This window comes from Paramisgurnus dabryanus, chromosome 13, assembly GCF_030506205.2.
Source record: "Paramisgurnus dabryanus chromosome 13, PD_genome_1.1, whole genome shotgun sequence".
Classification (NCBI taxonomy): domain Eukaryota; kingdom Metazoa; phylum Chordata; class Actinopteri; order Cypriniformes; family Cobitidae; genus Paramisgurnus; species Paramisgurnus dabryanus.
The window spans coordinates 22,072,231-22,083,015 of record NC_133349.1 but is presented as its reverse complement, the minus strand read 5'-3'; positions in this window follow the sequence as shown (position 1 = coordinate 22,083,015).

The following is a 10,785-nucleotide window of genomic DNA, read 5'->3' as shown; positions in this document are numbered from 1 at the left end:
ATGACGAGCCACACACACATGGCACACTGAATACATATTTGGCTGCCACTGCAATTCATGGGAATTCGTATGTTGGCTAACACATATGAATTCATACAAAAAAAAATTTCAGTCCCTTCAGAAACATGTGATTATGCAATCCCATGATTTAACGCATAATCAGCCAAAGTCCGCATATTTATGTGGGGGACGCATTTTTTCCAAATATGCCGCACTTTCGCAGCATAAATTGCAAATTTCCATGCGCAAAATATGCGAGGCTTGCATGATTTCATAATCCTCTCATATTCGTAGCAAAAATCACATATATATTAGCAGAAAGTTGAAAAATTTTGCATTTACCTCACACAAGCGCAGCCAAGCCCCCTGTTGCCATGGGAACGTTATGAAGTGATGTGATTATGTGACGTGAACATCACTGAAAAGCTGCAAAAGCTGCAAAAAAAGTTTTTGCAAGTTCCCGCAATTTTTGCAAGTTCTCACAATTTTTGCCAGTTCCCGCAATTTCATCGCATAAAATTGCATAAATATCCCGCATATTCCATTGCATTTTTTTTAAGAAAATGTGTCGCAAGATCAAGGATTTTTGCATGCAACAATCACAAAAAAACTTAGTGTTTTTCTGGAAAGGATTTTTGAAAAAAACAATAATGATATCCCACCCCTAAATCCAACGCCATAGGGCCGAAAGCAAATCGTTTAAAAACGTATTAATTTGGTGGTATGAATCAGTCACCTTGTAAGATATGTACGAATTGGCATGGGATTGTGTTGGACTGGTAGCTATACATTTGATAAAATCCTATATAATTTGTTGCAGTTTTCAGGTGAAAGAGAACAGGCTGTATAAAATTAAGTGGGATAGTTCAGATAATTTGTTCTTTGTGGGAAACGTTACATTTTAATGGCATTCCCTGCTGTCTCACCAAATCTGACAACAGTTTGAGATACTGTTAAGATCTCTAGAGAACTAGGAATATCAGATTACTATGTTCTGAGAAGAAAAATCTGAGAAGCAGCAAGTTCCCATCCCCAAGTGTTCTCCATTTGAACTGTCTGAAGCAAATAACTGACATTAAGGAGATCTCATTAGTGGTCTGAGTGTATGAGACATAATTTGAGTATTCAACAGACTGCAAACGGTTTGAGTTTAATGCTTTTTGACATTTCTCCGTGTTCCAGATGCTACATAAACAAGGGGACTTCCTGCAACTGGAGCAGTGCATGACTAACTCGCACTGCACTCACAAGATAGGAGTACTGTTCTGTCTGATCTCCCGGGACTGGGTGTTGGCAGGGTCTGGCTGTCAAATCCACACGGCATTGTACTTCATACTACAGAAATTATCTAGTCGCTTGTGCAACATCTGTCTACGTACGTATATGCGACAGAGCACACGCCACAATCCCCATCACACGTTTGAGCGGAACTTTTGAATGCTTACGAAATTCAAAACACATGATTTAATAGGCACTCCCAAGTTTTTTTTTGTTTTATATTGAGATTTATATCCTGAAGCAATGGATTTGAAAAGATGTAGCAATGAGCATGGATTTTAATTCACTACACTGATGCAATCATCCTTTCCATCTGGAGTATATCGTATGGTATAACAAATTACACAACATGCAGAAGACAGCAGTATATTCACATTTTGTAACCTCTTGTGCCATTGTCCTCAAGAAAGCACAATATAAGGTAGCACAAGCTCCTCAATATAAGTGATTCTTATGTTATTTTCAGCATTATACTGATAAATGTGCTGTAATACCAAAGTCCCTTAAGGGAAGTCACATCTTTAGACAACCATATTTGCAATGCCTCCGAGCAGGTTCTAACTAGAGGGATCTTGCGAGATGTTAGGTTAAGACTTAGATTTGGGGCAATGGTGTACAGTGACTTCTCTTCCGAGGAGGCAGGAATTTAAAATATGTGTTTGACGTGTCATCTGTGGCTCCTCATGTCAAAATATATGTTCAGTGCATCATGTGAACCTATGTGCATCACACGTCATCTCAAAATTGGTGCCTGCTGTAGACATATCGAAAGATTCATGCAATACTTGCAAGACACAGACTTAATGTGTAATTCTGATTACACAAGTTTAAGCGAGTATCTAACAAACGCGACGCCTCTGCAGCAGGCACGTTTTGGCATGACGCGTGATGGACATGACATGGAGTTTTACATTCGTGCCTCCCCAGTGAAGATCTCACAGCACGCCACTGGTTTGGGGGATTAGGATGAAAAACAGCCGTTTTGGCTATATAGAATAATGCTACAGCCTAAATCCTGTAAAATGTGGATTTAGGGTAGGTTTGGGGGTAAGATTATGATAAAAAATGCTCATCCGGCGAGATTTCAAAAGATTTTGGCCCTAGCTGTATCCCTTCTAGCCACAACCCTCCTGGCAGTTATTTATTTATTCAGTCTGGCAAGATTAAAGTCCCATCAACAGAATTATACAACATATTTCTGACCAACAATTACCAGCGTACTATAACGTTTGCGTCTTACTTCTTAAGCTCAAATTGAGGAAAAAAATAAAAATTTTTCTGCTACCGAGCATGCCCACATGTTGGCAAGCGCCTTACGTATAGAGCCCATCCCCCAGAGAATCATCAGTCTTTATTGATTGATGATTGGTTCTTTTAACTAGAAGACGGGACTTCAGACGCCAGAGCGGACATCAAGTCAATCCATAGCATCTCTATTGGATTGAGGTCTGGGATCTGACTTGGCAACTCCAAAAGGCGGATTTTGTTTTTCTGAAGGCATTCTGTTCTGGACTTGTTCCAGTGTTTTAGATCGTTTTCTTCTACACAGTTTCAGCGGACATACAGACATTCTCACATTATCCTGAAGAATTGTCTGATATTGACTTGGGAATTCATCTTCCACTCAATGATTGCAAGCTGGCCAGGCCCTGATGCAGCAAATCAGGCCCAAATCATGATGTTTCCTCCACCATACTTTACAGTTTATGTTTTCATGATGATATGCCGTGTCCTTTCTACGCCAGATGTAGCGCTGTGTATGTTTTCCAAATTGTTCAATCTTAGTTTCATCAGTCCACAAAACATTTTGCCAATACCGCTGTGGAGTGTCAATGTGCTCTTTTGCAAAATTCAGGCAGGCGGCAATCTTCTTTTTAGTAAGCAGTGGCTTTCTTCATGTGTCCTGTCGTGGATACCCTACTTGTTCAGTGTTTAACGTATTGTAGACTCATGAACAGAGATGTAAGTAAGTTCCAATGAGGCCTTCAAATCTTTGGCTGTCATTCTGGGTTGTTTCTTTATCTCACTTTGTTGTGCTCTTGGTGTCATTTTGAATGGGTGCACACTTCTTGGTAGAGTAGCAACAGTTTCCAAGCATCTACATTTGCAGATTATAGGCCTAACTGTAGACTGGTGAATTTTGAAAGTCTTTGAAATAACTTTGTAACCCTTTCCAGCTTTTTTTAAAGCAACAATTCTTGATGGTAGCTCCTCTAAAAGCTATTTTTGGTGAGGCATGGCTCACATATGCATGTTCTTGTTGGTCAGAGCAAACTCCAAAAGTTTGAGGGGTTTTTATCAGTCAAAGTAGCCGTAGTCCACACCTCCAAATGTATTATTTTAACACAGAGTTCCCACGGGTCCATTAAATCCTTGAAAGTTTGTGAATCTGGGGGGAAATTCAAGGCCCTGGGAAGTTTTTGAAAATAAACATACGTAGATACAGGTCATTGAAAGTGCTTGAATCTATTTTATGCAAAAAAAATCCATATAACCATATTATATAACCATTTTTGTTGTGTTTGACAAATAAAAACATCTCGGGTTGCATATGTAACTGTTGTTCCCTGAGAAGGGAACGAGATGCTGCGTCTCCCTTGCCATACTTCCTGCGTCCCTGTAATGCCGTCTTTGGCAATATTTCAGATAGCGATATACTTCCTGGCTCCCACGTCACCATGTCTTTATCGTTATGCCTCACCATTGGTTGAATTTGATATACACATTCAGACGCACTTACCCCTGGGGGCATCCCCATAGTGTCACCGCAGTGACGCAGCGCGAGTTCCCTCGAAAGGGAACTGTAACAATGTATCTTTAAAGGTAACACAATGTAACCTTGCTCCTTTTGAAATGTGTCCCCACATTTGTCCTTGAATTTAAGGGTTATGGACCTGGAAAGTCCTTGAAAGGTCCTTGAATTTGAAGTTAACTAAGGTGTGGGAACCCTGTTAACAAGACTCCAGGTGTGCTAAAACCTGATTTCAATAAGCTTTTTGAGGTCATTATCTCAAGGGTTCACATACTTTTTCCACAAGCACTATGTGGTTTTTTTGGTTGTTCTCAATTTAGACATGAAAGACCAGACATTTTTGTGTTATTATTTTTAGACATATTGTGTTTGTCAATACCTTTGATTAAGATGAAGATCAGATCACATTTTGACAAATTTATTCAGAAAACTATGCAATTCCAACAGATTAACATACTTTTTCTTGCCACTGTATAGCAATAGGAATGCTCAGTCTTTTTAGATCCAATAACTTTGGTAATAGTGGAGTCATAGTGCTGTTGTTCTATGTTGTAATATGTTGCACTCTGGGAATGAAAATCTCTCATCCATTCACATTTGAAGATAAACTATTGTGTGTTTAAGACCCTTTCCAGACCGACCAATCTAAAAATGACAAAAATAGCTTTAAAAATAGTTATGTTTTGATCCTTTTTAGGACTAAACAAAAGAAATCTTCAAATGATTTGTTATTTCTGAAAATCTTCCAAAACCTGGTATAGTCTGAGTTCTGAGAACTGATCATTAACTGGTCATAATGAATTGTTTCCCACACAAGTGAAATATTAAACACTGAATCATGTTTTAACCATCTTTTAAGTATTCTCTCTCCATTTAGAGACAATAATAGCAGACAAATGCGACGCCGATTGTGTTTTTGGCAAGTGCAATATCAAACACAGATGTCATAAGAGAGTAGACAAAACATGGCTTTGAAGTGGACAGGAGATACCGGAATGTCTTTTGTGGCCAGTCAAAGCAAATCCCAATAACAAATTTCTGTCTGGTGTTTCCGTTGTTTAGTATTTGTTAGTGATGGACTTACAGCAATGTATAAAGGGCTTGATTATAGGTTTATATTGCACATGTTCACAGACAATAAGATCAAATGTGAGCGAAATTAACATTTACCGCATCTGAGAATTCCTAAAAGCCCTTTTACCTATCACAACTCTTTTTCAGTGGTTTATCATTAAAATTTACGTGCCATCTCGCTAAACCTGATTTTTTTGTATAAGTGAAAGATGTCATTACTGCGAAGACAACATTTTTGTAAATAAAACCTAACACAAACCCCAACCCTAACCAGAGGGAAATGATAAGTCAAAAACCATGGCAAAGAAGCAACTAATCTTGGTCATAAGCTTAAACTTGAAACAAATTGTACATTTATTTCTGAAATCTGATTGGTTAATTAAAATTTTGTCCAAGGGTCAACATAATGTTGCCATGGGACTCTCTGTTATGTTTTGGATGCTGGTTTGCAGCTTTAAATGTTTTTAGGTTGTGTAACTAGCTTCATTAGAGAAAAATCAAGCTTGTTGACTAGGACTTGTTGCTGGTGAACAACATAGCTACCAGCATACATCAGCTTGGACCATTATGAACATTTACGATGGTCTGAGTTGCAACAGGGATGTGGCAATGATTTAAGTTTGTTTAATTGGTAGTTATAACAGCTTAGATGCAAACAAGATGTGCTTGTTTTTAGGACTAGATGAAGAATACAGTAAAGTTCAAATGAGGGAATGAATTCGTTTTATTTATTGAACATGTGACTTGAACATCTGCTGCAATCGTTTTCAAATGAAACATTTTAAATACAACGTCTCAACTCTGTTTCCATTTTCTATCAAACCTTACGATTACATACTGAATCGTTTCCAGAGATTTTCACTAAAAGTCTTTGTTTCACCTTTGAAGGATTGCATAATCAACCAAACATGAGCTATTAGCAAAGGGCGGAGAGGGTTAGCATCAAATGAGAAAACAGAGATCCAATTATTTTAGCTGTTTACGGATGTAAAAACACATGTACTCATATGTATACTTACCCTCCCAACATCTCAACTGCCCAACAGAGTCTAACAGCATTACTTTGCTTACACCTCAACTGTAACCTATAAAATGATGATTTTTTTTTACTATACTTTTTAAATGTGTACATCTACTATACGATGTATATGAAAGTACATATACTGTAAAGATATGTCATTTCATTTATTGTATGAAGTAGAGTCAGCAGGATCTACAATGGTGTCATTCATTACCAGGAGGGAGTAGATGTTGCTCACATCCAGCCACATGCAAATGAAATGCTTAAAATGGTTAAAAACCAAAAAGATCAAAAAATGTTGCTAAAACTAAATGCCTAAATGATGTAAAAACCACAGTGTCTGGCTAAAGCTTGAAGTGGCTGACCTACAGATTGCTGCGGGGGTCGTACACTGCCCCTCTGTTTGTGAGACCGATGGGAAAAGCAAAGCTTGTATATATTTTGCCATCTTTCCTCCCACCTCTGGTCATCATATGTTGGTGTACAGAAGATGCTTTGTTGGCAGAGACCTGAGGGAAGATATGTCCCGGATGCTGTCCAGAGGTCAAAACCAAAACAAACACACACAAACACATACACTGAAGGACGTCTTTTCTAAAACCATGTGAAGTTTTCTGGTCCATCTGTCCGTGCAAATGTGTGTTTTAGTTGCAAGCGCATTTACCCTTTTATGGCTAAAACTTGATTTATTTCAAGCCTACGAGGCTTGTTTGGTGTTCGATTTCAACTTTCTGGAACCAACTTTGATTTTGATTCCAGGTTTTTAGAATCCACATGGGCAATTTCATGGTGTAGAGCATAGCGCTGGTGCAACTTCTGGAGAGTACAGACCTATAAGTGGATCTCTGAATCAAAGATCACAATCATACGTAGGCCTATTTGTTTTACAGTCACCTAGTTGAAAACCATACACACATCCCAAGAAAAATCATCTGATAAGTCAAAAACAAGTGATATCACCTTGAACAGCATCTAAACATGTTTGTTAAATAATGATGTACAGATCATAAAAAGCCTTTGAGCAGAATATTTTGATTAGATGTTTTAATTAACAGTCTTGCATCATGAGAAACTTTGTTTAGTGTAATCACAACATGGTATTGATCCGCCAAGGGGAAGTCAGGTGCCTGTTCTGCATTAAGTGGAGACAGACATCACAGATGAGAGAAAAGAGCGAACCACAATGGTTGAAGAAAGAATGATGCACAAAGTAAAATGAGCAATGCCCTGACATTTTGTTCAGGCATGGACACATGTGCACATGTGGTGGTTTTTAACAAGACCCATAAGACACTGTAAATGATCAAAAGCCTAGTGAATGACAGTCTCAAACATGGGCGCCAAGAACTGCTGTGATCCAATAACATCAATGTTATTACTGTAAGTTTCTGAGTTGTGATCTTTATTGGTGGACGAGCTTTCGGATGGACTGCAAGTTGCAGAGATGGGATGCTGAGAAATTGTCATATTTTCTGAAATATGATTGACAGGATTAGATGTGCATGCGTATGCATGTGAAACTTTATATATGTGTAAGCGTGTAATGTTTGAGTTGAAGATAATAACTCATGTAAGATAAAGATGGTCTCTCTAAGCTCTTCAGCAAATCACTCACAGGTTGAGATGTGTTGCTCAAACATAAATCAACCACGCTGGTTTTATTCCCAAAGTACATTATTTCTCTGAACCAAGTGAAAGCGCATAAATTGCTGTATAAATCATCTACAAAGCTTTCAAGTGTGCGTGAATAAAATGAAACTCTAGACTGGGTGGTATTAGACATCTAAGGGTGTACACCGGAAAGTTGATTTTGGACGTAATTCTTCACTGCACCATCGAGATCTGCGTTTCATTTGGCTCTGACATTGGTCTTATAGCACAAGTAAAATCACTGCATATGAAAGATTGTGAAATTAAAGCTGACATTGATCCCGATAGTCATATTTTTATACAATATATCATTAAAGAATAAAATAAGGTCTTCTGGGAAAATATACTTCACTATACATTAGAAAAATATTAAAAAACGGCATAACTGAGTATATAAACTGATTGGTTATGAAAGCTAGCCTGCCTATCCACTGTTAATTCTTTATCACAATATATTAAAGGGATAGTTCACACAAACATTTTTTTTTGTCATTTACTTACACTCTTGTTGTTGTAAACTGTATAAGTTTTTTTATTCTGTTGAACACAAAAGAAGCACACAGTTGACAGTACCCACTGACTTCCATCATTGTTATTCATATTATGAAAGTCAGTGTGTATCGTCAAATGTGTGGTTATCATCATTTATCAAAATATCTTCTGTTGTGTTTAACAAAAGAAAGAAACTCCCTTTAAAAAAAAGATTTGTTGGTTCAACTTAAAAAAGTAAATTACCTGGTTACCTTAAAATTTTTAGTTCATTCAACTTAACGCTTCCATGATTACTTAATTCCGGCTTCACGCTATTATCCACCAGGTTATAAACTTATAAAACCCATAAGTATCGTCCTAGGACAAGCAGCTGCATGTCCGTGTATGTTTTTTTGATCATTGCTCTGAATCTGATCTCTAACAAAAGTCATTCACAAAAGTTTTATTATCAAAATTTGGTGTTTTTTAAGAAACCTACCCATATTTGAGAGGTGATATAAAGAGAACTAATTAAGGTAGGATGAAAGTTTTTTTACGTATTTAAAGAAGAAAATTTTCTGGAAGGCATTAAACTTTTGTGAAAATAATGAAAAATGCTTTTTTTTAAATGCTGCCAACGAAAGAGTTAAAAATATTAGTAAAAATATTAGGCAACCAGATAACTTACTTTTTTAAGTTACACCAACTTTTTACAGTATACAGGTTTAAAAACAACATGAGGGTGAGTAAATGATGACATCATGCCTTTAAAGGGATGATGAAAATGAAAAATCTGTCATCATTTACTCACTCTCATATTGTTACAAACCTGTATAAATTTTTTTTGTTCTGATGAACACAAAGGAAGATATTTTGAGGAATGTTTGTAACCAAACTGTTTGTGGACCCCATTTACTTCCATAGTATTCTTTTTTCCTACTATGGAAGTAAATGGGGTACACAAACGGTTTGATTATAAGCATCCCTCAAAATATCTTCTTTCGTGTTCATCAGAAAAAATGAATTTTTTACAGGTTTGTAACAAATTGAGAGTGAGTAAATAATGACAAAATTTAATTTTTGGGTGAACTATCCCTTTAAATCTACTAAATCTCAATAATGAAACTTCCTTCTATACAGTACATTCCTAACCATATTTCCAGATTGACTCAAAAAGAAAACTATGGATATGCAGCCAATGATGAGGTCTAAAAAGCAAAGGCGTCATCCTTCAGAAAATGTCCAGATTGAAGCACTTTGTCATGATTAAACAGGAGAAAAAGAGGGTGTGGGAGACATTAGAGTGCCTTAATCCACAGAGTTCCACTTGGACACCTTTTTTCTGTCTCAGTATTACAGCAGCACCAGGAGCCAGACTGTAATACTTTACTGACACACTTTTCATTGTGCCCCATCAGAACTGGCATGGTAGCAGGTCGCTGTATATCCAGTTTAGCATCTTACAATCTCTCTCGCAGACTAGAGAGAGACGTAAAGTTGTATGGATTCGGTCTGGGTGGTTTTAATGCAGTCACGTACAGGAAGTAATTCATCTAAGGTTGACATCCAGGGGTAAACACATACAGGACTTTTGTATACAATCTTAAAGAACACATTTGACTTCACAATAGTGCATGTGGTGTGAGTCATTATGCTAGTAAGACAGAACACTTCACCCTTAGATAAACAGATCTGCATGTATACTTATTGTGTTAAACTTTTTTTAATTGGTTAATTTATATTACTAGCATTTGGCAGATACTTTTATCCGAAGCGACTTACAGCACATCCAGCTTAGAAATGTATCAGTGTGCGTTAACCCAAGACCATTGTGCTGCTAACACAATGCTCTACTAATTGAGATACAGGAAAACTTAATAATAATAAACTTGATTCATGTTTCAATAAAAATCATGTACAACGGTTCATGGAGCTGTGACACATCTTGAGAAAATTTTACACTGGTTTGTGGTCCCACTGCAATTTTTTACATTACATGCTATTCAGGGTGAATCAAAGTGGTGCCGTTTTAGATGTTGTTGCGGGCTGTTTTAGGAAAGCTGAGAGCTAGACTTTTGACGTTTGAAAAAAAAACACTCGCCACGACTCAGCCCCAGGTGTCACCTCCAGCTTTCGCAGAACTTATGAGGTAATGGCAAAACAGGTGGGTGTGTATGCAAGTGTGTTTGTGTGTGTGTCTGGTTGTTTTCCTTGCAGCTCAATGTCTCCAGAGAGTGGTGTCTTACAGATGTGCAGGGCTCAATTCTAGCACTTTGCCAACTACTTAAACTGTGTGTCTCACTTAAATGCATTCATACTGTCGTAATGCACTCAAACACAGAGACTGGATTCAGAGTCTCCTTTCATTAGGTACCCAGTCAAAGTACATGTGTAAGATAGATAGCATTCAAGTTGGAAACTGATACCGTGGATATAGTTGGATTGCTTGATCAAATAGGCACATTTAATTAAATGTAATAATCGATAAATGACGCTAATCTATGGCGTTTATCGTATCTAATAATCCTTGTCCTCATTT